This window comes from Triturus cristatus, chromosome 8 (genome assembly GCF_964204655.1).
Source record: "Triturus cristatus chromosome 8, aTriCri1.1, whole genome shotgun sequence".
Classification (NCBI taxonomy): domain Eukaryota; kingdom Metazoa; phylum Chordata; class Amphibia; order Caudata; family Salamandridae; genus Triturus; species Triturus cristatus.
In genome coordinates, this window is record NC_140591.1 from 1,184,769,436 (window position 1) to 1,184,793,325 (window position 23,890).

At 54.1% G+C, this 23,890-nt stretch overlaps 1 protein-coding gene across 1 annotated transcript in view; it reads left to right on the forward strand.

The window, feature by feature from the left end:
• The window catches only part of LOC146805589 (E3 ubiquitin-protein ligase HERC2-like), a 1,563,844-nt gene that overhangs the window by 1,037,638 nt on the left and 502,316 nt on the right, over positions 1-23,890 (forward strand).

The following is a 23,890-nucleotide window of genomic DNA, read 5'->3' on the forward strand; positions in this document are numbered from 1 at the left end:
CCTACAGCGCGCAACACCACCTTGAAATAAGATTCACACCATCCCAGATGCCTCCGGGACAACCTGCCTTATGGGCAATTTTTAAGATTACGACGTAATTGTTCCAAAAGATGTGACTTCTACAAAAACTGCGGGACCGTGGATACCCTAAAGGCCTCCTGAACCGTTCACGTAAAAGGGCATGGTATCGACCCAGAGAGACTCTTCTGGAAATTCAACCACCTAAAGAAGACACTCAGAAATTGGTTTGTGTAACCACCTTCAATACATGCAGCCATGATATAAAGAAGGTCCTACTCAAGTATTGGAATCTTGTAAGCTCGAACATCGGGCTACAAGAAAAACCCATGTTTGCTTTCAAAAGAGCTAAAAACATCAAAGACTATGTTGTAAGTTCCTATCTTGAAACTACGAAACCACGAGATCTGAGACAACAACTCAACTTAGCACCACTAGTGGGACATTTTAAATGCAGCACTTGCAAGGCCTGTGAATACACACTAATTGGCTCATCTTTTCAACATCTAGGAAAGACCTATCACATGAGACAACACAGTAACTGTAACAGTCACAACGTGATTTATGCCATTAGATGCCCCTGCGCAAAAATCTACTTAGGCCAAACTACCCAAAAGGTGAAGACCAGGGTCCTACAACACCAAAGCAGAATTCACTGTAAGGTCCAGGGAGCTCCTTTAGTAGAGCATTTCTCCAAAAACAACCACACTGCTGATGACCTACAATGGTGGGTAATAGAAAAGGCCACACTACACCCAAGGGGAGGCAGTATACTCCAATTAATAATTTACAAAGAATGCAGATGGATCCATCTGCTAGACTCGGTAAAAAATGGGCTAAATGAGCAGGAGGAGACATATAGGCAAATGGTCAAACTTTAAAACCACACACACGTACATGACCACACCTATTCTTTACTTCCTGAACTATTCCCTAGCCCCCCCCCCCCCCCCCCCCATTTTTTGCATGCACATACTTCACCTAATGTGCTTGTCAGGTTAAAAACTCATGTATAAGAAAATAACATAATATTCTACATGTTTTTGATTCATATGTTTTAATTACTCACTAAACAGTGATGCAAATTTTTGCCCCAAAAATGCTCTTGTTTACAAAATGTTGACCATGTTATTGATCAAGTCTTAAAATAATTCACGCTGTCCTTGCGCACAATTTATTGCCTAATTGTATTTATAAAATGTTGACTATGTCAAATATGATTCACGCTGTCTTTACGCACATATGCCAAGCTAACTGCTTCCTATGTTAGGAGCCCAGGCACTTAGGTTCTACTAGTCATGCCCAAACTCTGGCAATTCCTGTTGACCAGTCACATGATCACCTTCATGCCTTTATTTGAAATTGTACTTAAATTTTGAGATGTTTCATATTGGCTACCTTTAAGACCCTTTTTCCTTCTTAAACTTAGAATCCTAACTGTATGCCATCTTTTGGCAAAGCATTCATAGATTTTGTACTTAATTTATAATGGCTAACGGCAAGACCGTTTTATCATCAAATGTGTTCCTACTAACAAGTCTGAATTTCTGAATGTAAACTGTATGCATTTACTCTGTATACTTTTCATCAACATGACTCGGCCTCACCTGTCAACACCTTTAACTTTGCAATGAAATATGTTTGCTCATTAACTCGAAACCCGGTTTTGTCTCCATCAATGTGGTTTCATTCTTAGTAAATGTTAAAATCTGCCATGTAATGAATATGCTTTCAATCATTTTCCATTAACGCCACGGAATTTCTTCTTAACTGTTTAACGTTTTTTACCGAGTGAAACCAGTTAGTGTAACATTACTCTGATGTTTGCTTAATGGTTCTCCAGACACACATGAGAGGGGCCCTTCACAGTACATCCCACAGCTTGCAGCTGTAGCCTTTCATTTAGTTAATTACCGGCATGGGTGAACTTGCACGTCTCAGGCACGTGACACCTGCTATAAATCACAGGCCCTTGTGTCAAGCCTCAGTATTCCACCAGACTGAGAGCTGACAAGACGTGCTGAACTACAGATTGCGGTCAGATTAAGTTAGAGGCCACCTGTATGGGCACTTTGTAATTCAAGTGCTGCAGCTTTTTAATTAAATTAATCACACTCCTCTTCAATTATTAGGTCTCAGGTAGCGAAGGCTGCGCTTGCGCAGCCTCGCTCGCGAGATTTCATGTTTTCTAGTAGTGGGGCTTGAACCCGCCCCTCTTCTCCATTGGCTGGCTTCTTAAATGCTGGTCAGCCATTGGAGAAGAGCTTTGTCTCTCGAAACAAGCCCTGTCTTTTTCAGGTTCGGGGGTGTGTTTTATCGCGTCTTTCTCGTTTTTAAGCCCCGCCCCTTTTACACTGGTGGGTGTGTTTTTTGGGGGTTTTTTTACATGGACGTTCTCGTGTTTATTCGGGGAGGAAGGCAGGCGCGATGCAGCCTCGGCTCCCAATTCCCGCAGCCTCCTTTGTTGTCTACTCGGGCTCTTCCCGAGGAGTCCACGCTTCGCCCTCACACCCACAGCTGAGAGGAAGTCCCCACGCGCTTGCTACTGGATTTCCTTCAAAAACCTCCTTGTTTATGTTTAAAACGTTTTTATTGAGACAAAACCAACCATGGGGGAGGGGGATAGGAGGGTAGGATACATGAATACAGTCAAAGAAAAAGGGTGCAACTCCAGAGGGTTGGCAATAGGTAGCGCGGTAGGTCAGGGGGAAAAACACAGTAAATGAAAGCTGGAAATACAAGCTGTGAAATCCCCGCACGCGTATCCGACACCCCAAATCTAAGCAATAAAAAACCCCCCCATCAACACCCCAATAGAACACAATCCCCCCTCTCCCATCCCCCATCCTCCCAGTAACGAAACAACAACACTCCCCCCCCCCCCCCCCCCCCCCCGTCCTATGGTCCCGCATCAGAGTAATCCTAACCAGGAAGCCCCGCACCCCCCCCCCACCCCGGGGGGTCCCCGTCTCACATATAAGCTAGTCCGCCGGGGTCACCGGCGGCGTCAGCCTGAGAAGTCTAAGATACCTCGGGCAGGTGAGCTCCCGGAATTCAGTGGACAGCAGCGCTAGAAAGGGTTGCCATAGCTCTTCAAATTGGTCTATCTCCCCCGCAACCGTAAGCGACAGCTTCTCCATCCCCAGCACATGCCAGAGCCTATGCAACCAACCGGTGATGGAGGGGACGGTGGTTGTGCGCCAGTGGATTAGAATGTTCTGAACCGCAGACCCCAGCGCGATTGCGATCTGCCTACCCCTACGGGACTTCAGTGGGTACATTAGGTCATTGGGGAGGCCCAACAGGACATACGCCGGGAATCGCGGCAGCTCTATCCCAAAGTGCTTATCCACCTCGTCCAAGACTTCCTTCCAGTAGGCGGTCAGCACTGGGCAATCCCAAAGAATGTGTGTAAGGGTACCTTCCTGCCCACAGCTCCGCCAGCACCCCCTGTCAGTGTGTTTATGCATTTCATACAGTCTCTCCGGGGTGTAGTACCAGTATGTGGACACCTTAGTAAAGGTCTCCGTAAGGCCCGTGTGATATGCAGAGTGCCGCGCCCGATACGCAATTTTGTCCCATTCCTTGTGGCTGAGTGTCCTACCCAATTCCCTGTGCCAACGCTCCCTCCCCGGGTTGTAATAGTGAAACGGCGGGGGTTGTAGGTATTTGTACAGATCGGTGATCAGTTTAGCGTCGGAGGTCCGAGTAGCCAACCACCTCTCATACGGTGTAATTGGACGGGCGGCGGTGGCACGCACCTGGGGCTGGAGGGCCCAATGCCGAACTTGCATGTAGCGCAATCTGTCCAGCTCCGTTAGGCCGAACTCCTGGCGGAGTTGCTGAAAAGGAACCACTCCTTCCGGGCCATAGATCTGGAAGAGTGCCCTGCAGCCCGCCTGCACCCAGTGGGAGAAAACCCCCGGCTCCATCCCTGGGGAGAAGTCCGGGTTGCCCGCAATGGGCGTGAGCGGCGAAGGGAAGGTGGTAAGGCCCCGGGCCTCACAGACCGCGTCCCACACACGCAGGGGGACCCGCGTAACAAAGGAAGCGTAAAGATTAGGGGGGCGATGCGCACGGCGCAGGAATGGAACCTCTTGTAAGGTGCGGCCCGCCACTGCCTGGTCTTGGAAGAGCCAATGTTTGTCGGACTCCCACCTGCTCCACTCCACCAGATAGCGGAGCTGTGCCGCCTGAAAGTACTTACGGAGGTCCGGAATGCCGAGACCCCCCGCTTCCGGAGCAAGCGTGGAGAGGACCCTCTTCATGCGTGGCCTGCGGCCCTGCAAGACAAAGCGGGAGATGTCAGCCTGCATTTGTCGTATCCAGCCCACCGGGGGTTGGAGCGGAAGGGCCCGGAAAAGATATAGTATCTGGGGCAACACCGTCATCTTGACCGCCGCGATTCGCCCCAGCCAGGACAGCAGGCCTTTGTTCCAGCGGCCAAGCTCGTCCTTGATCTTCCTGCTGAGGGAGGCATAATTGGCCGTAACCATCTCCGGTAATGTAGGCGCCAGCAGAATCCCCAGATACGGCACCGTGGACGAGGACCACTGCATGGGGAAGAGCCGCTGAAGATCCCTCCTGGTTTCCGCAGCCAGGGACACGTCTAATGCCATCGACTTGCTCATATTCATTTTGAAGCCGGCCACCCCCGCAAAGGCGTCCAGCTCTCGGAGGCAAGCAGGCAGCGACCTCCTAGGGTTGTCCAAAGTCAGCAGGACATCGTCCGCGTAGAGACTGACGGTGTGGACGTACTGACCCATCCGGACCCCGACAGCATCCGGATTATTACGAATCCTCTGAGCAAACGGCTCCATGTAGAGGGCAAACAAGAGCGGCGAAAGAGGGCAGCCCTGCCGCGTGCCGCGCTCGATGGCAAAGCCACCGGAGCTACACCCGTTGACCCGCACCGACGCTGAAGGATGCTTATAGCAGTTAAAGACCATGGTGCGGAACTTATAGCCGATTCCCAGTTTCTTGAGGACCAGCTCAAGATACGGCCAGTGAACTCTGTCGAAGGCCTTCTCCGCATCAACGGACAGCAACATCCGCTCCCCCGAGATCCTTGAGGCCTTCTCCAGAACATGCGTCACCCTCTTGGTGTTGTCAACCGTCTGTCTGCCGGGCACAAAACCAGCCTGGTCCGCCTCCACCAGGTCGGGGAGGTGTGGACTCAGCCTGGACGCGAGAATCCCCGTGTACAACTTGAGGTCGACATTTAAAAGCGAGATGGGTCGGTACGAGCCGCAGAGGGTCCGGTCCTTCCCAGGTTTCGGGATTACCGCGACCGTCGCCCTCAGGAGATCCGGAGGGATGGCTCCCGGTTCGGAGAAAGAGTTAAATAGCCGAGTAAGGACAGGGGCCACGGCCGTGCAAAAAGTCTTGTAAAATAGCGACGTGTACCCGTCCGGGCCCGGGGCCTTGCCATGTTTCAGCCGCGCGATAGCTGAAATCACTTCCTCAACATGGATGTCCCGCTCCAGGTGGTCAGCCTGAGCCGGATCCAGTACCGGGAGGGTCACCGACTCCAAATAGCCGTCGGCATCCCGTGGCGAGGAGGGCTCCTCAGCATACAGCGCCTCGTAGAAGCCGCGGAAAGACTCCGCTACCTCCGCGTCCCCGGAGACAACCCCCCCGTCCGCGCCCACCAATTCTTTCACAACGCTGCGCTGTTGCGCAACCCGGAGCCGGTGTGCTAGGAGCTTGCCGCATCTGTCCCCCCCCGTGTAGTAGGCATGTTTCAAGCGTAGGGCGGCGTACTCCGCCCTGTCAAGATCCAGAGCCGACAGGAGCTTCCTCGCTGCCTTCAACTGCCTCCACACCCTCGGCGCCCCCGTACGGCGGTGGACCTGCTCAAACTCCCGGACTTGAGCTGTCAGCTCATCCCTCTTCAGTTGCCGCTCCTTATTCTCAGCTGCAGAGATAGAGATGAATTCCCCCCGGAGGACGGCCTTCAATGCCGCCCACTGCGTCGCCTGCGAGGTGTCAGTGTTGCTATTGTGGGTGAGATAGTCCTGTTTGACCTCCCCAATGTGTTGCACCACCGACTTTTTGTGTAGAAGTGTATCCCGGAGGCGCCACACCCCCCGAGAGGGGGAGGCCGCCGGCCACTGGAAAACGCCGGTGACTGGGGAGTGGTCAGACAGGGTCAGGACCCCGATGTCCGCCGCCGTGGCAGCGGCACGCATCGGTCCACTCACCAGGAGGTAGTCCAGCCGTGAGTAGGTTCGGTGTGCGTGCGAGAAGTAAGAGTAGTCCCTATCCGTGGGGTGCATGGAGCGCCAGAGGTCGTGCAGATCCATTTCCGCAATCCGGGCCCTCCCAGCCCGGGACAGTTCCCCCGTCTGCGGGAAGCGCTGCGCCGATCTGTCCATCACAGAGTCAAAGACAATGTTGAGATCTCCCCCCAAGATAATGTGGCGGTCGGGGGAAGCAGTGACATCCACCAGCGCGGAATCTAGGAAGCGCTCTTGGTGATCGTTTGGGCTATAAACGGAGCCGACCGTAAATGCTATGCCTCCCAGTCGCATGCGATACGCAAGGAGCCTCCCCTTCTGTTCAGCACACTTATGCAACACCTCCCCCCGAAAGGAGCTCGCTAGGAGAATGGCTACCCCCGCCGTCTTGTTCGCTGCCGAGGAAAAGAACTGGGTAGGGAACTTAGCAGAGCGCATCCTATGGCAATCTCGGGGCAATAAGTGTGTCTCCTGCAAAAGGCAAATGTCCGCCTGCGTCCCCTCCAGCAACGACAGGATCGCTCTGCGCTTCACCGGGTTGTTCAGACCCTGAACATTAAGGGTCACTACCTTTAGGCCCGGCATTCCTCGCGGGGGTCGGGAGCGCCATGCAATGGGCAGGGAATCAGCGGGTGGGGCGCGCGGGGCCGCAGCGCAGGACAAGCCAAAACAAAGCGAGCATAGACAACATCGGACGGGACCTTCCCAACCCCAAAACAACCCCCTCCCCCACCCAAAACACAACCCTGGCAACTAGCCACCCACAAACTCAAACACCCCATAGTCTCAGTCAAGCCCCAAAACGGGCAAGTCCGTAGAAAAGAGCAAAGTGGACGTCCAGCCACTCACCTCCAACCGCTCCCCCCCAACCCCCCCGCCCCGTACCAAGCATGTAAAGAAGCTAAAGACATCTCCCCCCGGAGTGTGTGTTAGGCCGTCAAGGCCACGCTAGAGGAGCCGGTCGAGTCCCCGGCCGCCGCCCTCAGGGCGTCGGCCATGTCCGCTCTGATGGTAGGGGAGTCCGGGCGCCCCACACTGGTCACTGAGCGCCGCCTCGTTGACCTCCGCCGATTCCGTCTCTCCGAGGACCTCCACGACGGCGTAGCTCCCTCCTCCTCCGCCGCCGTGAGCCCCAGGACACCACAAATGTCTTGCAAGGAGCGTAGCTGGTGTAACACTCCGTTCCACCGAAAAATCAGGCGGAAGGGGTGACCCCAAGAGTACGGCGTCTCATGCTCGCGCAAAAAGTCAGTGGCAATCCTAAAGGACCTGCGTTTCTGCAGAGTGATGGCGGAGAGGTCCTGGTAAAGCGCCACCGGCCGATCCCGGAAAGTCAGGGGCTGTTTCCTGCGGGCTTCAGCCATGATGCGTTCCTTTAGTGGAAAGTCGGGCAGGAAGGCCAGAATGTCCGGTGGAGGTGCCGATGACTGGCGCTGCCGGCCAACCCTGTGCGCCCTGTCAATGCTGATGGGAAAGTCCGCAGCTTCCCCCAGGATCTCTCGGAACAGGGCCCGCAGGTAGCTCCCCAGATCGGACCCCTCGTCCGCAGTCGGCACGCCACGCACTCGGATGTTGTTCCTCCGAGATCTGTTCTCAAGGTCCTCGGAGTGGGCCTGGAGCTCCACACACTGTTCCCGGAGGCGAAGAACGTCCTGCTGGAGGTGGACTATCTCCTCCGCTCGCTGTTGGCCCTCCGTCTCCACCGCTTCCACACGCTCGCCAAGGCCCTCCACCTCCCTGCGCACTTCTCGGACCTCGCTGGCCACCTCCCGCTTCAGTGTCTGGAAGTCCTCCCTGAGGGAGCTGAACAGTTCCTCCATAAAGGCCCTCGTGACGGGTGGCTCCCCTCCAGTCACATCCGCCGGAGCCCGGGAGGGCCCCGGTGAGGGCTGCGTCCTGTCCCGCAAGTGCTGGGCCCTGCCAAGCATGTCCGGCAGGGTACGGTCCCCTTTCTTCGGGCCTCCTCTTCCAGACATCGCTAGCTCCGCAGTCAGGCACCGATCCAGGAGCTCCAGGGATGCTCAGCCGCCGGCTAGCACTCGACCTGGGTATCCCCCACGAGTGAAGTCGCTGCGTCACAGGTGACAAAATGGCGGCCCAGTCCGGTCACCGTCAGCCGCAAGAGCTTGTGTGAGACAACCAAGGGGGCCGCAGCAGAGGGGTCTTATCAGCGCATCCCTCCGGTAATCAGCCCAGCAGCAGCGGGGGTCACTTGCATCCAGCAGCTAGGACTCCGGCGAAGGCTGCCACCACTGCTCCTTCGGGGACAAAATGGCGGCCGGGCGGAGCAGGCCAAAACGACCAGGCCCAACGACACCACCGGGGCCCCCGAGGCACCCCACAGTAAAATAAGTTCCACCACCGGCCCCCGTCTGTCACACACAGGGGCCCAGATGGTCCAACCCCATCAGGGAGTCCGCTGTACCTCGGCTAGGGGTTAGGGCCTCCGCAGTGCGAGGTGTCACCGTCACCAGTCTGAGTGCCGGGGCACCCGTCCCAAGCCTTCCACACCGTCGGGTCCCCTCCCGCAAGGCTCCTTCAGTCACCGTCGAACGGCGGGCCAGATCCCCTCCAGATCGCAACTTTCAGCACCAGGCCCAGCCGAGGCGCCCGGACAGCTCTCCAATGCGCTCCGCCCCTCGGGCTCGCCGTCGTCGTTCCTTGGTCTCGATCGAACTGTTTTTTTGGGGGGGTTCCCCCGAGGCGATCCGAACCAAAACAGCACCAATGTGCACCCCTGATGCTCCGCCACTCTCCTCTCCCGCGCTGAGCCTCAGCGGGGGGAGAAAAGCATAAGAAAAGGGCTCTAGCTTGGCCGGGCCGGAGGAGCTACGGGAGGAAGCGTCCGCTCACCCCGCCATCTTGGCCACGCCCCCCAACCTCCTTGTTTAAGCGAACATTTTCTGTGGTTGAACTTTAAAGAACTTTATTTAAAAAGCGACGACGAACCCGTGGTGGAAGTTGCTGCATTACAAAAAAAAAAAAAAACTCTCCCTCCTTACATAATTAATACAATTGCTTGTTTAAGCAAATTTTGAGGAGAGCGGGCGCCCTTTGGTTTGTTGTTCGGTTGTGTTTTTCTGTTTTCAATCTTTCTCTCTGCGAGAAGTCGTGCGGGTGGGCTCAAAGATGGCGACTTTTGTGAGCGAGCTGGAAGCAGCCAAGAAGAGTCTCAGCGAAGCGTTAGGGGGCAACATCAAACAGTGAGTACGACTATGGCATTCTGGTGTTTAGTTCACTCCCATGGAGCCTGCTCCTGTTATATCGTCCTACCCTTTTGTTTATTTATGATTTGTCTGATGCACAATTTTTTTTCGTTCGGCTTCGTCATTGTGGCTGCATTTCCACCTCTGTTGCTTGCTGTCCCTCCCGAGCTTGTCACGTGAACATGCCATAAAGGTTTCAGTAAACACCACTTTGTTCCCGCCACCGCGCTTAATTTTTCATCATTATGGCCGCACCTCCCATATCCTCGCTGCATTGCTTGTTGCACCTGTCCGCTACCTCTCCCACTACGTTACATGTTTGTTTAAGGATCTTACTTGTACTTAGCTTGGTACAGGGTGAAGGAGCGCTCCTTCGGAGAGTGCAGCTTCAGGTAACGGAGATAAATGCCACCGGGAGCTGCACCCTTGCATACCACCCGGTGGAAGAAAATCCGAAAGCCCAGAATTGAACACCACAGTTCAAAAGCTCTAGCTTAACATGAACATGTAGGGATTACATCAAGAGTTCAGTGAGGCTCATGTGCGGACCAGCATCGACTCCAGCACTGACTGCAGCCGGTTCAGCTCTCCCCGTTCTGAGTCTGCCTCCCTCCTCCTCTACTCTTACCACTCTTCTCCTTTCTTTCTCTTCACTCTCCTTTCTCGCACTCCTCTTGCTGTCCCTTTTCCTCCTTTCATTCCCTTTTCTGCCCTCCTCGCTTTTCCATCCTCTAGCCTTTCTCTCACTTGCCGCTCTATCCACTTTTCCTGCTTCCTTTTTCTTCTCTGCCCTTCATTCTGTCTTTTTCCCATGTTATGCACTCTCATCCTTACCAGCTTTTCCTTCTCTCTGTCGCCTCTCTTGCATTCCTTCCAACCGAGCCATCATGCCACATAACTCCTATCAGCATGATTTCATTCAGCGCCACACAGTTCCACGCAACACTATTCCACTCCACACACTACCATTCTACACCACACAATTCGACAACACACCTCATAATTCAACTTAACAACACATATACACAACACACCACATATATCCAATCCACGCCACAGAATACCACATAATCCTATCAAATTCAATAACACACCACGTAGTTGAACTCCACCATACCACTACACAACACAAAATACCATTCCACGTAATTCCACTCCATAACACAGAATCCCAGGCAAGGTTTTAAAAACAAAAACATAAACAAAAATAATGTCATGAGCAATCCCAATAGCTCTAACTTTAACAATGCCGAGACCATTGCATTGTAAATGCTTGTTTTTCACAGTAAATGATGCGACTGGCTTAAAACTCCAAATTTATTGAAGACATCATCCTTTTACCGCAAAAATCTTCAAGGTATGTCGTTTTGGGGCACATACTTACCTAATTTATTCATAATACTAGTTTTTCATAATACCAGGAATTCTTTCACCTTGAGCACAGTAAATGGGAGTGTTTACAATTACATTAACTCTCCATGGACCACCGCTCTTCATTAAATGTTGTTGTTACCAGAAAGCCTTTCCCCCTGTATTAAGCCCTGATAATCGCTATCATGGGAGTGTTTATAACCTTATTATCACTCCATAGGCCTCCTCCTGATTCACCAGGACTACAACTTTGACTGAGAAAACCTTCTCGCCCGCAGATATTAACCAAAATCTGCGCTTGGGTAAGCTTTTTTTACCCTCGTAGAGAACAGTCCTTTTCTGCCTGATCTCTGAGCACACACCCTAAACTATCTTTTATTCATTCCGTAGGCTGTATACCCATCTGCACTGTCCTGAGGAAGGCACGCGGTGACACTTATAATATTTTGCGCAGTACACGTGGTCGAAACGTCAACGCACCTTTATATGTCTACAAAATGCTTCTGATCACAGATTAATTCAAATAGGATCTTGTAGCATATGTAAAAAACCATAAAGACTTATCAAGAAATAATGTACCTTTCTATTCTACTTACTCACTTTTACCGCATTTTAAATATATTGTATATACTATTTATCATCACATGTCACTTTATCACCACAAGTCACCAATATTTTGCTCTTTTGAACTTATGTATTACGATAGCCCATAATACTTTATTCCCTTAAATTACCAAATCGCAACCTTTTTATTGGTGTGTGCTTTTTTCCTCATTTATCTGATATCTGTTACATATAATGAATATTTTTTGAACTTTCTAAAAGAAATTAGAAATTCCCGACAGAACTATTGTATTTATATAATACGCCCTCAAGAAGGCAGGCACAGACCTTTCGGGATCTTCTAGCGCAGCCAGGATATCATCTGCATATAAACTAAGGGTATGCTGTTCCCCCCCGAAGGTGACACAGATAATGTCAGGGTTGTCGCGAATCCGCTGTGCCAAGGGTTCGACATAGAGCGCAAATAGGAGGGGCGAAAGTGGGCATCCTTGTCGAGTGCCCCTCCTGATGTCAAAGGGCTTGGAGCTGATACCATTGGCACGGATCGTCGCTCTAGGTGTTTCATAACCGCTAGCAACCCATGCCCGGAAGCGATGCCCGATTCCGAAGTGGGCCAGCGTGGCATCTAAAAAAAACCCCAGTCCATCCTGTCGAGCGCCTTCTCGGAGTCTATAGACAGAAGCATGGCATCCAACCCCTTAAAGTGAGCTTTATATATTAGGTGCAGCAGGCGTTTAGTATTGTCGCTGCATTGTCTGCCGGGGATGAAGGCAGATTGGTCCGGCTCGATGATACCAGGTAGTCGTGGGCCAAGTCGGGAAGCCAGCACCCCCGTGAATATTTTAAGGTCCAGGTTAAGTAAGGAAATAGACCTGTAAGCGGCGCATTGGGTAACATCTTTACCCGGTTTGGGTAATACAATGACATCGGCTTCCAACATCTCAGGAGGAATCGTGCCAGGCCCTTGAAAAGAGTTGAAAAGTCGCGTCAGAAGAGGTGCGAGCACCGGGCAAAACGTTTTATAGAAACCCGCAGAAAAGCCATCCGGCCCAGGCGACTTCAAGGGCTTGAGGCGAGAGATCGCCCCCACCACCGCCTCTATTCTAATAGGCGCATCCAGCTTGGCGGCCCCGACTGAGTTGAGCGCCGTCGTAGCCGCCCCCTTTAGGTGCGCCTCCCCGTCGGCGTCAAGGTACCGATCAGTGCTATACAGCGAGGCATAAAAGTCTCTAAAGGCTGCAGCAATTTGGTCATCGCTGACCAATTTCTCTCCCTGTGCGTTGTAGATAGTTGTGATTTTCGACCGCTGAACCTGAGCTCGCAGCGCGCTGGCAAGGAGGCGTCCTGTTTTATCGCCCCCACATAGTATGGATGTCGCAGCCGCAAGGTGGCATATTCTGCTCGATCAATATCGAGGCCAGCGAGTTGCGCCCTGGCCGTCTTAAATTGCCTCCACACCCTGGGAGCCCCGGTGCGACTGTGTACTCGCTCGATTTCAACTACCTGAGCCATCAAGGATTCTCGCTTCTCCTTGCGTTCTTTGGCTTCAGCCGCCGGAATGGCTTTCAGTTCCCCCCGAATGACCGCCTTCAGCGCCCCCCAAACTGCAGTCAAGGGTGTGTCCGGTGTATCATTAAGTGCCAGGTAATCGGTAATGCGTTTGTGCAGCTGTTGGGCCACCCCATTCCGCTGTAGGAGGGTCCCCCGCAGGCGCCATCGACCCCCCCGCCGTCTTAGTCCGGGGGACAGCAAGAGACACTACCACAGCGTCATGGTCCGATACATCGGCAGGGATAATATCTATGTCCCTTACGAGCGATTGGACCTCCGAGGAGCCTATAAAGTGGTCCAGCCGAGCAGAAGTGTGGTGCACATGTGAATAGAACGTGTAGTGGGTGCTGGAGGGGTGTTCCTCCCTCCACAAATCCAACAGTCCCCTCTGGGCCATCCACTCTTTCCCCTCCGAGGAAAGCGCTCCGGTTGAACCAAAGCGGTGGCCTGATCTATCGGACTCCCCATCCATGACTAGGTTAATGTCGCCTCCCACCAGTGTGTATCGGCTTTGGGAACTTCGAATTGCTGACAACGCGTCTTTGAGAAAGGGTTCTTGACCTGAGTTGGGAGCATATAGAGACCCTACTGTCATGAAAACACCGCCCACTCGTATGTTGTAAGCGATTAGCCTACCTTTGAGTTCCGCTACTTTATCTCCCACCTGACCCCGGAAATGCTTAGCAATTAAGATAGCGACCCCAGCTTTCTCATCAGTGGCAGAGGAGTAGAATTGTTGAGGAAACGCCTGAGAGCACATCCGGTGCCAATCTTTGTCCAAAAGATTGGTTTCTTTCAAAAGACAAATTGAGGCGCCGGAGTTCTCTAAATATGATAAAATGGTGCGCCGTTTAACAGGATTGTTGAGCCCTCTCACGTTTAGGGTAATAACTTTCAGCGTCTCCTCTGTCATTGGCCCGCCCATGGGATGAGAATGGCGTCTAAGGGGGACTTACCCCTATGTGGCCTCTCCCCGGAACTCACTTCCATATGGCACACCGGTTCCCACCCTCCCCCACCGCTCCCAAGCCCCTCACTTCCCCCACCCCCCTCCCCCACCCAACCTCCCACACCAACCTGTGATCCACGATCACTCCTCCCCCACCCTAGCCCCAACAGAACATTCCCCCAAGACTTCCATAGTCCAAACCCGCCTCCTTATTCCGCAGGCCAGTGGTAAAGTTACCAAACTGAGCATGATACACCAGCAACGCCGGCCCCTTGCCCCCACCCCCCTGCCAGCTAAAAGACCATGCATGTGCGTCCTCAATGTAAAAAGTTATTCAGTAGGAGAGGTGTCTCTAAGCACCACGTGGAGGGCCGCAGCCCGTTCTTGCGATATCGTCGTGAGGCTCAGCTTCAGTGCTGCTATGGGGCGGCGTCTGCGGCCCACTCAATGCCATCCGTCGCCAGCGGGTTTTTGCGAGTGAGTGGGTGAGGCCTCTGCTTCGCTATGTTCAAGACCCAAGAGAGTGCATGCCTCCTGAAAAGATTTCAAGTGATGCAGCGCCCCATTCCATTTGATAATCAAGCGGAAGGGATGACCCCAGGCGTAAGGTATCCCTTTGTCTCTCAGGAACGTGGTGACTACTCTGAACGCTTTCCGCTTTTGCAAGGTAATGACAGATAGATCCTGGAAGAGCGCTACTGAGTACCCTTGGTATTGAAGAGGTTGCTGCCTGCGCGCCTCCCGTAGGATCTGCTCTTTCAGGGGAAAATCCGGTAGAAATGCCAAAATGTCTGGGGGGGGGAGCAGGCGTGCGTCGCGGCAGACCCACTCTGTGCGCTCGATCAATGCAGACGTCAAAGTCAGGACCTTCGCCGAGGATCTCGCGGAAAAGGCCCTGCAGATATTGGGTGATATCAGTCCCCTCTGCAGATGATGGAACGCCCCGGACTCGTATGTTGTTGCGGCGCAACCTATTCTCAAGGTCCTCCGCATGCGCTTGGAGGTCCACCTGTTGGTCCCTGAGGCGAAGAACTTCATGTTGGAGGTGTTCCAGTTCCTCACTTCTAGTATGATCATTATCCTCAATGGCGGCCACCCGCTCCCCCAAACCGTCCACCTCTCGGCATATCTCCCTTAACTCCCCCGCCACCTCCTGCTTGAGCGAGTGGAAGCCTTCTCGAAGGGAGTTAAAGAGGGTCTCCAAGAACGCACAAGTGATCGGCCCCTCCCCTTCGCCCTGGTCTGAGTCGTGCTGCGAAGGGGCGGGGGAAGGAGGCCCCCTATCGCTTCTGTGAGGTCCTTTAAGAAGCATATCTGTTAACGTGCGCTCCCCTCTCTTGCGCGTGGATGCCATGACCTAGACCTCGCCCGCAGGCCGCCGCTTATTACGCCAAAAAACGCTCCTGAGGAGATATAAAATCTATAGTCCCGCACCAACGCCAGGCATATGCCCTTCCTTAGGGGAGAAAGCCCAGGAATTGCCCACAACCTCGCTGTATCCAGAGCACTTAGGCCTTCGCATGAGGGCGTTCCTGATCACTCCACGGGCGACTTATGGCAGGTACCGCGCAGGTTGCCACATCTGCAAAAGGGGCAGCAGAGACCGTGAAGCGCCGACAGAAAAGTGCAAAGCCCTGTAGTCTCGTATCACAAGTTGCAGGCCTCTCAGCAGGGGACCAGACTGGAGCTCCAGACATGTGGCGGTAAAGTCGTCAAGCGGGAGGAGGGGGCCCTCCTATCACCCCGCCCGTTGTTGCCCCAGGTCCTCAGTTCACAACTGCGCGGACCTCAGCTGCCGGTGCGCCGCCCCTCTGGGCCTCCTCCATATCATGTTCAGCGTACACCACCGGCAGCCAACCCCACGCTCTCTCTGCAGCGCCGATGCGGTCTGCCTGTCGCCTCGCGCCCACCACCTGTGGCAGGCCGGAGCTCAGGATGTGGGGGGTATACAGTGCAGGGCCTCTATTTGTGGCACATCGAGGCAGCGCTGCACCACTGCAGCCCTGGTCCGGCACAACTGTCTCCCGCGCTGCGTGAGGGAGCGACACACGCCCCCTCTCCTGTAGGCCCAGCAGCCGCGGCCGTTATTTAGAAGCTGCACGGGGAGCCCCGAGCGGCTGCGGATCCGCGGGCGTTCTCACCTGGGGGTCCGACACTGCGCCACCTCCACACCGCCGCCGGGCGCCCCCCGGTACTCAAGAGGGCAGCGAAGCAATGCTGTGCAGGTGCCGATGTCCGTGCCAGGCGGAAGGCAAAAGGATCCCTGTTAACCCCTTCTGTGCCACGCCTTTCCCCCTCCTGTGCCGGACGTTACATTAGTGGGTGGGGTTCATGACGAGATTGTCTCGTCATGGGCACAGCGCGACCGTGCTCCATGACGAGACTATCTCGTCATGGGCACTGAAGAGGTTAATGGCCGGTCCGGATGTGCGCCATTTTGTCAGGCCGGACCGGGATGAAAGCAACAGATTCTCAGTCCAATGGGGCAGCCAGCACCTCCGTCAAGCAAAGCCTCGCCCTTCATCGACGCTCCGGGGGCAATTTTGTGCCAACTTGGGGACTCTAAGGCTCAAAACAGCCGGGTGAAGGGATAAGGAGCGCGGAGCCTCGGTAAGCCACGTCTGCTTAGGTCGCCATCTTGGCCACGCCTCCCATTCGCATGATTTTTTAAGAATATTTTTAGATTTCAAAACTCCACACTTAGTCGCTTTTTGAAAGAAAAACTGTGCGTTGAAATGAATAGGCTTTTTCAGTAAATTACAGGTAAGTTACTTTTCATACTCAGTGCTGGATACCTGGATTCAGCACTGGGACATTTCCTGTAAACAGGTAAGTGAATACGTTTTGGTTATTTGTGCGATTATTTTTTTATTTTATTTTTTTAATTTTTTTTATAAACAATTTTTATTAACATTTCGGTCGGTGCCACATTGACAGTATATCACACAAGGTGTACATACAGAGAAAGGATATTGTACACAAAGTACTGCTATCACATTACAAATCGGTGAGTGTCTCCCCAGACTAGCGTAATCCAGTGAACCCTCAGGTTTGCGCCTTTAAAGCGCCATACATTACAGTGTGTTTATTCACTACAGTCTGACTCATCCGATGCGGGGGGCTCACAAATATTCCCCCGATACGTTTTCCAACTCCCCCAAACCTTTGTCCATTTTTTGGGGCATCCTCGATGTGTGTATATATACAGACTTTTCCGCCATCATCGCCATCTGTGCGATTTTTTTTTCAAAATATTTTTAGATTTCAAAACAATACTTTTTGGAAGAAAATTGTCAATGTTACCCTATGGAGGAAAAACAAGTTAAAGGTTCACAGGTAAGTAATCGACTGTGGGAGTTAAGGTTCTGGGGTTAGACTCGGGGGTCTCCAAGGGTCAGTGATGCACTGTTTTTGCACCCTTAGCGGCACTAGGACGGTCGGGTGCAGAGTGTTGAGGCCCAATGTTATCCAATGGGGGATAGGGGGCCTCCAGTTGGTGGCTGCTGGCAAGCAGGCCACTGGGTTGTAGGAGCAAAGCTCCTAGGGTTAAGTTCGGGGCAAATGGGGAAACCAAGTAATACAAAAGGTGCACCCTCAGCGGCCAGGTGCAGAGTGCTGTTTCGACGTCGGGCGCCATGCTGTTTTCTATGGAGAACCTCCGGTTTGCAAAAGCACTGCAGGCAGGGAGACAAAGGACTTCTGGGTGCGTCCACCACTTGGAGAGGTAAGTTGGGAAGTTAAGGGTTGGTTAGGCACTGTCGGTTTGGGCACACAAGGCCGTGGGGCGTCGGGTGCAGGGGTGCCTTTTGGGGTCGGATCTCCGTACCAGCTCCTGGTCACGGTAAGGGGGGCCTTCTGGATTTAGGCTGCAGGCGTCGGCTGGAGGCTTGAGGCAGGTCAGGGGTCGCTGTATCTCGGGTAAGGATCGCCGGGGTGACATCCTCTTGGTGTTTTTCCACTCGAGCTTGGGTTGGGTTCGGCGGGTGCAGAGTGGGCTGGATTTGCGGTCTCTGACTGGTGCCAGAAGCTGCAGTTTGAACAAATCCGGTGTTTAAGGGGGACGCAGTCTTTAGAAGTGAAGGCAGGCAGGTCCTCCGGTTTTCTTGAGGTTGCTGGCTGCAGGACACACCGGGATTTCGCAGGAGCAGGTTCGAGGGGGAGACAGGCCGGTAGAGCTGGGGCCAAGTCAATGGGCGTCGTCCTCTTGTTACCTCTGCGCGGCTCTTCAGTCCTTCTTCTTATCTTCTTTCTTGTTTCTTGTCTGGGTCTGAGGAAGCAAGGTTCAGGGTGCCCCCTAATATACTAAATGTAGGGGCGTTACAGGTAGGTAAAGGGCAGGGACCAATGGGTCCATTCCCTGGGGTGGGTACACCCCCTATTCTGCCACTCTCCAGTGGTAGGGGGGCAGGAGCCTGTCCCTGGTTGGCTGGGTACCCCCATCCTCAAGATGGTGGGGACTCGAGGTTGTGCTTCACCTCGCCTCCCCCACCTGAGGGGTGGAGTTGGCAGAGGTGGGCACACCTCTTTCCCTCACTTGTTTTTCCCGTCTGTTCTCCTGCCCAAAATGGGGTATAGAACCAGTGGGGACCAGTTGCTGAAAGCGGCAATTCGTCTGGAGAGGCACACAAAGGCGGCATGCCTTTAAAGCTTCTCCTTCGTGAACTCTGCCCATCTTGGGGGAGGAGGCTTGGCACCTTGTCCCAGGATGTGCATTGTTTCAGGCCCCCGAGAGCATCAGCTCTTGACCCAGGGGTCCAGAAACATGTCTGTTGGTGGCAGCCTAAGCAGGTCACTAGAAGTTGGTCGAGTTTCAGGGGGCATCTCTAAGATGCCCTCTGTTGTACATTTTACATTAAATCCCACACTGGCATCAGTGTAGGTTTAATGTGCTGAGAAGTTTGATACCAAACTTCCCAGTCTTCAGTTTAGCCATTATGGTGTTGTGAAGATCGTAATGACAAACTCCCAGCACCATATACTCTTAATGGCAGCACTGTACTTACAGTGCCCAGGAATGGACTTGGGCACTGTAGGGGTACAGGGCCATGCACCTGTACCCTCACCACTGGCATAGGGCACCCAGGTAGAGAGGTGACTGATGTATGCCAGGGCAGTGGTTTGTGGGCATGGCACACATGGATGTGTACGATGTCTACTCTTCACTTTGTTCTGCACCAAGACACGCAGCCTGCAAAGGCAGTGTGTGAGTGCCAGGGTGCAGGACCTCTAAGGGTGGCACAATGAGTGCTGCAGCCCTTAGAGCCCTTCTCTGGTCACAGTGCCCTGGGTACCTGTGGTATCATTTACCAGGGGCTGACATGTGGCCAGAGATGCCAATTGAGTCTTAGGCTTCAATGCAGTTTTAGGGAAGCAACATAGGCCCTGGGTACCTTATTAGCAGGAGCCCAGGCTACACTCAGTCAAAGAACATCAGCAATTCAGCAAAAAGTGGGGGCATACCATGCAAGAAAGAGGGCACTTTCTCACAGATACCGATTAGGAATCCCTAACTTTTTTTGTACTGCAAAGCCAGTTTTATTCTTAGTTCGATTAACCATCAGAGAAGCACTATTCATACTTTAGAAAATGTCCCAGCAAATGTTCTCTCAAGAACACATCTTTTGATTTAGATATGTCAGCACTATTCAGGTATACCAATATATCCATTTGCTGCTCTCTTTATTTTACGGACAAACCTTAGTCTGTTTTGCTATTTTGTTGGACTTCAAAACCTTATTTTTGGAGTTTTTCAGCTGTGGCTTGTTTGTTCCAAACTCAAGTACGCCTCTTTTCATTAACTCAAATGAAGAACCTGGAAAATATCACTTACAATCGGAGTTATCTGATAGAGACTACTAGCCGCAGATTCCTTCACGTAGAATTATCCCCAGGCGTGAGACTGGATCCGGAAACTTTTTGCCTCAGCATCCCTGCGCGCTGGGGGGCGGGGCGACTTCACGTGACTCCACCCAAGCGTCGTCTGCGTACGTGACGTCAGCGAGGTCACACAAGACCTGCCCCGGCACGCCCACGTCAGTTTTTCCTTTTCCGCGTGCAACACGGATCCGATCCTTGCTACGGGCCTCTTTTTTCCTCCATTTTGAAGTGGAACAGTGTGCGAATGCCTTGAGGCTTTCAGACTTGCCCGTCTTGTGGGCATCTTATGTCGGCGACAGACCCTCACCTCATTTGTATGTGGTGTTTGGTGGAGGATCACGGCACCAGAGACTGTACGCAGTGCCAACAGTTGAAGCCGAAGTCGCGGCGGGAGCGCCGGATGAAACTTCTCTCGGCGCATCTCTCCAGGTCGACGTCCTCCCCTCGATCTGCTTCGACGGACGGCTTCAGACTCTGCCATGGTCGTCGTCCTCACCTTTCTCAGATGTCACGTGAGTGTTGCTCCCGGGGGGGTAAGTGTCGCAGTTTGTCCCCAGGGGCTGGTTTCCGGCCTCCCGGGGGCAGGACTCTCCGCGGGTGATGCGGCCCCGCGTGTCATCCTATGCACCGTTTCCCAGTGTTGGGGCGTCGAGAGTCCAAATGGAGACATATGCGGCGGCTTTGCAGGCCTCGCTGGCGTCTCCTCCTCCTTCCCATCCTGGGGCGTCGGCGGATCCCTAGCTCTGCGCAGGGCCCTCTGCGGCACAGCCGATGGCTCTGGCCCTGGCGCCGACTGGTTCGGATCCAGGCTTGGAGGATGTGGTACTGTTGGGTTGCGACTCCTCTGGGGCACCTCCTTCAGGCCACGGCGTCTCTGCCTCGCCGCAAACTCCCACGGGGGTCCCTGTGGAGGCGCGGGAGGTCGTCGGGGCTCGGGTCGCATCCCCGAGCCCCTCTCGGACCTTTGACAGGGTGGTCCTGTCAAAGGTCGACGTCACTCCGGCACCACCCCGGGGCTGGTGTGGCTCCAGCTCTACTCCGGTCTCCACTCTGGTCCCTGATGCGGGGTGACTTGGAGGTCCCTTGTCCGGCGACGCCGGCTGGTGCCGACTTCCTACCTCAGGCAGCGGATTCTACGGCTCTGCGCAGGGGTCGTACCGCGGATTCGTCTTCGGACGCTCCTTCTTCTCCGGAGGCATGCATATTGGTGTCGTCCTCCCCGGAGACTGGTCCCCGTTTGGTGTCTTTTTCACCGGCGTCGAAGGGCGGCTACCCGCCCTTCCTAGAGCAGAGGTGTTCGTCGGAAGAGTGGCAGGCCCCTCATTCTTCGGCTCCTTCTGACTTCCAGGTCTGGCCCTTGCCTGCCCCACTTGTCCTTGGGGACGGCCGCCTTGGTTTGCAGCCGTCGCCCACGGAGGAGCTGATTTCTCCACTGCGGGGTCCTACGGAGGTGGGTGCGGCCTTCGCTCACGCGGTGCCCACGGCTGTGGGCATCCTGCGCATGGGTGATCCGGTGGCTCACTTTCCGGCGGACCATCTATTGGGGGTCCTCCACCAGGGCTCTGGTGGGAGGGAAGTCTTACTTCCCTTTGAAGGTTCGCTCCTTTCTTCACCGACAGGGGCTTGGAAGCGTCCTGCCTCAGGGAACCCGGTGCCTCAGCATCTTCTACACCGGCACCTCCCGGCGCCGCGTGACCCGGCATGTCTTTCCCTTCACCCCTCAGCCGCCAGCGCCCTTTTGCGGACTGCTTTTTCCTCCTTGCCGCCGCTGTTGACTCCGCCATCCCGAGAGGCCCGCTGGCTGGACTATTAGGGACGCAACATGTTCGCCTCAACCAGCGCGGCCCTGCGGGCCCTTAACTCCTTGTGTGTGCTGGCTTTGGCCTCCTCCTGTTTGTCGGACTCGGCGGAGTCTCTGGGATCTGCAGCATCCCAGGAGTCTGGCCTGGTGGACTTACGGCATCATGCATTGGATGGCTGGGAACTTGCGTCGTTTATTCTCCGCTCCGCTCTGGACATCTCGGAGGTGCTGGGCCCGGGCCATTGCTTCCTCTGTCGCTCTCCGTCGCCATGCATGGCTTCGGGACGGAGTATTACCTGAGATTATTCGGGAGCGACTCATCGACCTTCCGTTTGATGGCAGCCTGTTGTTCCATGCCCCGGCCGACACCGCCATCCAAAGGCTCTTGGCAGGGCTCCATCCTCCTCCTCAACCTCCGTCCCCTCCTCAGTGACTTCTGAGTTGGGTTGATTCTGGGCCTTCTTAGGCCGGCTGTTCTGACTGTGCAGTGTGTTTTCTATCTGTTTACGTCCTTCCTTGGGACTTTGGCATTGTTGGCTGCTGGACGGCCCTTGTGTTGATTGTGTGCGGTTCTGCAGGAGTTGTTGCACAGACTTGGCTCTAAGATTGGGTCTTCTGCTTTGTTTTGTCTGCTTGTTAAGCCTTCAGTGGAGGTGTTTCTTTACCTGTGGCTCTTTTGTTTTTTCCTCTGCGGCGGAAGTTCTTCCAAAGAGGGTTCCCATAATCTTGGGACTTAACGTACCCTATGTGGGGTAGTGGTAACTGTCGTATGGCTTGCGCTCTGCTAGAGGGTTCTGGTCGCCTTCGGGTGCCTGTTTTCCATTGCGTTTAGGTAGGTTGCTTTTCTTTCCTGAGGTCGTGTGCGTGGCCACTCGTAGTGGTGGCCCGGGCATCTCCTCCGCCTCCCTGCTCTTGCCCTGAGGTCTGGGATGATCCTGTGTTCTCCCTTGCTAGGCGTCTCCTGATCAGCCTTCCTGGGGCCTCGGGCTGTTCTTCTTCCTTCTGGCTTTGACTGCCGGCACTGTTTTGGCTGGCAGGCTGCTTTCCATCTGGAGTGGATTTGCCTTCTATTCCCTCGTTTCCTTGGGTCCTCTAGGCTTCTTCTTCTGCTTTCCTGTCTTGGTATTGGGTGGAAGCTGTGTTGCCTTGTGAGGGGATTGGGGTGCTTCGGCCTCTCAGTCCTTGGTTCCTCTGCTGTGAGTGTACGGTCCTCTTCAGCCTTCTTTCCCTCCTACATCCCCTTGGGGTCGGTGGGGTTCTGCTTGTGGGGGTTCCCTTGGCCTGGCAGGGGCGAGGTTTTACTTGGTCCACAGCTCTGGTCCCCTGTGGGGCTCTCTGTTCTGCATTGGCTGGTGGGGTCCTTTCGGAGACCCTCCTTCCCAGGGGGTATTGCTAGGGTATCTATTCTACGTGAAGGAGTCTGCGGCTAGTAGTCTCTATCAGATGTACGAGTTACTTACCTTCGGTAACGATGTATCTGGTAGAGACAATTCTAGCCGCAGATTCCTTCACGGCCCGCCCTTCCTCCCCTATTCTGCGTTGACCCTTGCGCTGGTCTTCGGTACTCGCCTCCCGGTGGGGGGCTCTGTCTCTTGTGAGTACCTTCCTTGTTCTTGCGGGTGACTCCGTCTGGGGGCAGTTCATTCCTCCTTTGGTCCTTGGAGGATGGGGTTCCGGTGCTCCGGTGCACTGCTGCTCTGGCTACTCCGGATTTTGGGGGGATTGCTTTCTATCCCTGTCCTCCCTCCCCTGCCTTCCTTCCATTGCTATCCTCTGGTTAAGGGTAATCTGGCCTTGTCTTGCCCTTGTCCCTTGTGGGTGGTTGCCCTCTAGGTTGGGGTGGCTTGGAGGTTATTTATCCCTGTCTGTCTTGGGACTGGTCCCATTCCTTGCTCAGGATGGCGGGGGTGGGCTTCCTACGTGTGCCATGACTTTTACGCCTGTTCTTGCCTCCGGGGCACAGGGATGGGAGGTTGTCTATGTGCTGGCAGGGTGACTGCGCAGGTTTCTGCTTGTTGTTCTTCTTTCTTCTTTCCCTGCCCTTGGGTTCTGCGGTGTTGGCATTACCCTGGTGGTGGTGTTAGGCACCGTTTCTTTCTAATTTTTCTGCTCTTCGCACACTGTTCCCATCCTTCCACAGTTTTTTATCTGGTGGTTCCGCGTTGTGGTGCGGAAAAGTTCTCCGAAGAAAACTGACTTTGGCGCGCCGGGGCGGGTCTTATGTGACGTCACGTACGCGGGCGACGCCTGGGCGGAGTCGCGTGATGTCTTCCCGACCCCCGGCGTGCAGTGATACTGTGGCAAAAAGTTTCCG